At 34.6% G+C, this 6,602-nt stretch overlaps 1 long non-coding RNA gene across 1 annotated transcript; it reads left to right on the forward strand.

Moving 5' to 3' along the window:
• Nucleotides 1-6,198: 6,198 nt before the first annotated feature.
• LOC122026446 lies at nt 6,199-6,602 on the forward strand. The gene is made up of 3 exons (XR_006124152.1): nt 6,199-6,217; nt 6,356-6,463; nt 6,573-6,602. It is a non-coding gene; the product is annotated as an uncharacterized LOC122026446 (long non-coding RNA).

Here is a 6,602-nt window from a genome sequence, read left to right on the forward strand (position 1 = left end):
CAAGAAGTAAAACTTCCAAGCAATATATGAACATAAATACTTAGCCAAGTTGATAACATATCATAAGGAAGTCTATGAGCATGCTAGCTTAGGTTTTGAACTTCATGAACCCTAAAATCTGATCATGGCCGAACCTTCATAAGCCAAGAATATAAACTTCTAAACAACATGTAACATGAACACCTAGCTAATTCCATCATATATCATAGAGAAATCTATGAGCATACTAAATTAGGTTTGGAGCTTCATGAACCCTAAGGATTGATCATGGCCGAAACTTCATCATGTAAGAAATGAATTTCTAAGCAACATATAAGTATAAGTTTCTATCCAATTTTATAGCATATCATCAAGAAGCCTATGAGCATACTAACTTAGGTTTTGTGCTTCATGAACCCTAAAAGTTATCATAGCCGAAACATCATGCAACAAGAAGTAGACTTCTAAGAAATCTTTTAACATGAATACCTAGCAAATTTGATAACATATCACAAGGAAGCCTATGGACATGCTAAATTAGATTTGGAGCTTTAAGAAACCCTAAATCACTATCATGGCCGAAACTTCACAACTAAGAAATAAAATTATGAGCAACATGTAAACATAAATCTCTTAGTTAATTTCATTACATATCACATGGAGGTCTATGAGCATATTAATTTAGGTTTTGAGTTTCATGAACCCTTAATATTTCCATCATGGCCAAAACTTCCTCAAGCAAAAACATAATTTCTAAACAACATATGAACATGAATCTCTAGCCAATTTCATAACACATCCTAATTAATTCCATGAGCATGTTAGATTAAGGTTTAAGCCTCATAAACTCTATATTTTTATCATGGCCGAAACTTACAAAAGCAAGAACACAACTTCTAAACAACATATGAGCATGAATCTCTAACAAATTTCATAACACATCATAAATAAATCTATAAGCATGTTAGATTAGGTTTTAAGCCTCATGAACCCTATACTTTTATCATGGCCGAAACTTTCTCAAGTAAGAACACAACTTCTAAACAACATATGAACATGAATCTCTAACAAATTTCATAACACATCATAAATAAATCTATAAGCATGTTAGATTAAGGTTTAAGCCTCATAAACTCTATATCTTTATCATGGCCGAAACTTACAAAAGCAAGAACACAACTTCTAAACAACATATGAACATGAATCTCTAACAAATTTCATAACACATCATAAATAAATCTATAAGCATGTTAGATTAGGTTTTAAGCCTCATGAACTCTATACTTTTATCATGGCCGAACCTTATAAAAGAAAAGAAGGTCAATAAACATCTTAATAAGAAGATCAATTTAACATCACACATATAATTTCTTTTCTAACTAAATTCATATCATAACCTACTAAAGTACATAAGCATGGTTTCTTCTCTTCATTTTATTTCTAATTCTAAGAGTTCAAATCTTTCGAGAATACCGTAAGCAACTTGTACCACAGGTGAGGGAATACTTACATCCTTATTTGCTTAAAGAAAAGGGATCTTTCTTGTGGAGCCTTCCTAGAGAGGGATCTTCTTTGTTTTTGGATTTCGGCAAGGAGAGGTGGGGGAAGGTCTTGGTCACGGTGAGGAGGAGGAGGGAGGAGGAAGAGGAGCAAATGAGTTTTCCTCTTTAATTTTTCCTTTTATTCATCATGAGAGGAGGAAGGGAAAATGTACTTTTCCTTCTCCTTTCTTTTACTTCTCCTTAATGAGAAGAGGAAGCAAGAATCCTCTTTTCTTTTGAGAGGGGGAAGACAACTCTAACTTCTCCTTCTCAATGAAAAATCTCTTTTCTTACCCTTAACTATATTGTCACTTCTTTCTTTAACAATAATTTCTCTTGGTCTATTGGTTAACACATGCATATATCTAGTAAGAGATCCAAGGTTCAAGCCTTGGTTATCTCTCTTTTTGGTTCTATTTTATTTTTATTCTTTTTGCAATTTCCACATAAGGCCTATTTTTATTCATGATAAAATATCTAAAATCTTGCTAAGTACTCTATGGGTGTTACATGAACTTCATGAATCTCGAGTTTCAGAACCCAATGGAGTAGAGAAGATCAGTCAGAACATAGCCCTAAAGGCAAAAGTAAATGGTTCTGACTCTGAAGCCTCAGTCGACGAATCTGAAGCGGCACTACTGGTAAGACGCTTCAATAAGTTTTTCAGTATTAACAAATTTAAATCACAGAGGCATCATCGAAAGAAGAGGACGGTTCGTTGCAACAACTACAATGAAAGGATGGTTAGTTGCTACAACTGCAACGAAGAGGGGCACATCAAAGATGACTGCCCAAAGCTAAAGAGAAAGGAGAAAGAAAAGGAAAAGACAAAATACAAGAAACCAGAACCCTCCAAGCACAAGAACCTGAAGGCTACTTGGTCAGATTTGTCATCCTCTGAGTTGGACATCGAAGAATTCTCGGGGTTAGCGCTAATGGTGAACCATCAACCGGAAGAAGACTCAAGCTCAGAGATGAGCATGGATGAAGGGGGAGGTTCATCAGAAGAGGAAAGCTGCAGTGTAGGGAGAAACTCACTGAGTCAGGTAAGTAAGGTACGCAATCTACCCCCGACTCAGTCTTTTCGCTTTATTAAAGCTCTTTCTAAAGAATTAGATAAATTAGAAAAAGAAAATGAAATTTTGAAATCGGAAAATCAAAAATTAAAATTAGAAATTGAAAAATTGAAATCTGATGCATGCTTAAAGATAAATGTTTTTCCAAAATCAAAATTTAGATTTTATGAAAAATTAAACTGGTATATAAGAAAGCATCAGGGACAACTTAGACAAATTCCAAGAAACTATATACCCCCTAAGTATCTGATTAATCCAGTAGGAAGGAACCTCTATTGGATTCCAAACTCTGTGCTAAATTAATTTCTTTTAAGTTAAAAGCTTTAAAGTGAGAAAATTAAACATTGAAATTCTTTATGGAAGCTTTGTCTAAGGAAGTGGTTGTTGCTCCAATAACCAAGAAGGTCTAGTGCCTCGCCAAGACCTGGAAGCTAAAATATTGAAATAAAATATTTAATTAACTTTCTGAAAAAGCATTAAAATCAAGAATTAAATAATACTTTGAAAGTTTATCAAATATTTTTTTTAAAATAAACAAAAATTTCTTTTACTTAGAAATTCTTCTTGAAAATTCTTACTTAAAAATTTCTTTTTCATTTTAGTTAGAAATTTTTTTCCTAGAAGAATTCTAAATAACTTCATTTAACTTAGAATTTTTTTTTAAAATTCAGTTTAACTTAGAATTTTTTTTATTAATTGACTTAGAATTTTTTTTAAAAAATTCAGCTTAACTTAGAAATTTTTTTGTAAAATTCTAAAAATTCATTTTTGCTTAGAAAATTTTTTCTGAAAATTTAATTTAACGTAGAAATTTTTACTAAAAATTCATTTTTGGCTCAGAATTTTTTTCTACCTTAATAACTTGCTTAATATTCTCTTATTGGTACCCTATTTTTGTTGTGATCAAAGGGGGAGAGAAAGGTACAAGTTTAGGGGGAGTTAGGAAAATTAAAAATTAAAATTTTTTTTCTAAAGTGTGTTGCAATTTTATTTATTGCAAATTTATGCTTAATTATGTTAGTTTAGTAATTTCCTTTAAAATTACTATTTATGTCTATTGTAACCCTAACTTGAACTTGGGTTGATGCACATCAAAACGGGGGAGATTGTTGAACCCCGTGGTAGTTTTGATGTGATCAACCAAGTTGGTTAGGTCCTATTGTGTTTGATCCCTGTGTCTGAGAGTGCAAGAGCTTAGGAGCACAGGAAGTCGAGCGAAAGACGCAGCTTGCGAGAAGGATGGCACGGGAAGGGAGACGACGGGCTCGGTGTGTCCGAAGGACGAGAGAGCTGCGGAAGAGTACTCCAGTGGGCGTGAAGAGCGTGTGCGGCGTTCGAGAAGGCTGGGAATTGGGTTCTGGTGAGCCCTATTCCGGTTGGCCGGAATCACCCAAAAGAACGGAGTATCGGAAGCCCACGCAAAGGAGCTGGAAAAAGGAGCTGTGCTGGAAAATCCAGCTCAAGGCGCCTTCAACAATCTTGAAGGCGCTTTCAACTTGAAGGCGCCTTCAAGGCTTGTTCAAGGTGCCTTCAACAGTCAAAATTGACCGTTTGCACAGCGGATAAAGTTTTATCCGCTGACCGAGCTGGAGGCGCCTTGAACCCAGTTGGAGGCGCCTTGAACCCAGTTGGAGGCGCCTTGGACTCTCGGGATAAGATTTCCAGGACCTATATAAAGGCCCCTGGAGCTAGGAAAGACACAACAACTCAAGCAATCAACTATGTACTCTTTCCTAGCAATAGTTCTAAGCTTCCAAAGTATAAAAGGCTTCTCCGCATTCAGCAAAGGAGATTTTTATACTGAGCTTTTTCTACTGCCCTGGATTAACAACCTCCTTGGTTGTAACCAGGTTAAATCCTGTCTACTACTTAATTTCTATTTCCTTGCTTGTTTTAATTTTACTATTGCTTTTCTGAGTTGAAATCCGAGGAGGGTATAGTTAATTTTTGTTTGCAGCAATTCACCCCCCCCCCTCTTGCCGGCCTCCGCTGCACCTACAGTTGCTACCTTGGCACTACCGTAGCCACCACATTGGTTGCCTTGGTCATCTTGGCTGCTGTCTTTCCCCTGCCGTGGCCTTGGTCATGTTTTTTTATTTATTGTTTTATTAATAAAATTATTTTTTTCAACAAGATATTATTATAGCAATGTTTTAATATTGTTGTTTTCTTGCTATGCATACAAGTTGTCATCCAATTGAAGCAGTAACAAAACTTGATTTTTTATGTTCTTGTTTCTTATATAATCTAATTCTAGATTGAGATTGTCATAGTTGTAATTATTGTATGTTAACTATATAATCTCAAGTAAACTTATCATGATGAGATGGATCAGGTACTATAAAGTATAAACTATCATATCAAGAGTTATTCATGCAAACTGATACAAGCAATGGTCATGATTCAACAATTTCTGCTTGTGAAAAGGGTTATATTTCTGACTACCATCTATTTAGATGGCTATGATTTTTAGCTCTCTGCATACATGCACTTGGACGCTTCAAGGATCTTGTGGCATGTACTAATGGACTAGTTTCTATACTGGTTAGTCTATGGAACATATATTTCAAACTTCTATGCCAGTGTATTTTATTGTAGAAACATTTTCTTCACTTCCAAAGCTCCTTATTACTATTTTTTCCCATGTAAGCTATACTTATTCTCCATTAGCCCAAGCATATCAGGAAATTTAGTGTTCAAGACTCACCAATCTTTGGTAATTACATCCTGTACCTTTTTTTTGTTTCCAGTATTGTGAGTCAATTATTTGTATACTGTTTCTCATCTTAGTTGTGATTGCTAATATGGCATTCCATTTTCAGCTAAACGGTCAGATAAGGGAGCCAACCTTTTAGCTTCTCTATGCTAGAAAATATGATGCCTCAGAGGGCGAATTGCGAGGAGTAATGGAAATGACAAATAACTTGATAGTGGGCATATTGAAGAAAAAACCACAAGAAGCTTCAAATGCAAGGAATGAATGTCTGGCTTATATCGACACAGGTCTTAAGCCATCTTTACTGCCCTTTTACTTCATACACTTTCTAATATTCGTGTCATAATAGTTATTTCTATGTTATAGATGGCTTGACTTATTTTGACAACCTCTTGGAGGAAGTCATTAAAGTCAAGTATATTTATCTTAGAGAAAGATTATGAAGATGCAATCCTTAAAGGTAAGCTAGATGAGCGAATGTTTGTTAATGACAGTGAAAGTATAGTTGGTAGTGGAAGCTTATCCGGAGGCGCTATTAACATGTGTGGAACAAAGGTATGGTTCTACAGCAATATGCTTCTTCTAATTTATCGCAATCTGTCTGATTGTTTGATGTTATTGCAAGCGAGAGATACAGGGCATCCATTCATTTGGCTAAGAAAGCAGCATTATCATCTGCACAAGAAGATTTAGGAAGGAAACCAAACATATTAGATATGATAGGTAGAGGACCTGATTGGATGGAAGCTAATATATGGAATGACTTGGTTAAAATTCATTGGAATAAAGAAGATCATAAGATCAAATGTGAAATTGCACGGAAGAATAAAATGACAGCGAAGGATGGGTCTACTACCAAACATACTGGGGGTTCAATTTCTTTTGGAGCACACCGTGAGAGAATGGTAACCCTCCTTTTCTAACATGTTTATTCCAATCATTTACACATTCGATAAATTTATTATATATTTGACATTTAGATATAAATTCAATGTATCTCATTTGTTTTATTTTATATTGACATGTATTATGTATGATTGTAGAAAAAAGATTTGGGACGAGATGTGGATGAATTTGAGATTTTTGAACGAATGCATAAAAGAAAGCAAGGTACTGGAGAGTTTGTGGATAACAAATCGGCTCGAGTTAGTGTAAGTCAACATAATTATTTATTCATTAATTTTCTATTAGCTTATATTAATTCTTACTTGTTGGTTTTTGTATTTGTTAAACTAATATAAACTCTTGTAATATGGATAGGAACAATATAAAGAGAGACAAAATGTTGAT

Source organism: Zingiber officinale, chromosome 10A, assembly GCF_018446385.1.
Source record: "Zingiber officinale cultivar Zhangliang chromosome 10A, Zo_v1.1, whole genome shotgun sequence".
NCBI classification, from domain to species: domain Eukaryota; kingdom Viridiplantae; phylum Streptophyta; class Magnoliopsida; order Zingiberales; family Zingiberaceae; genus Zingiber; species Zingiber officinale.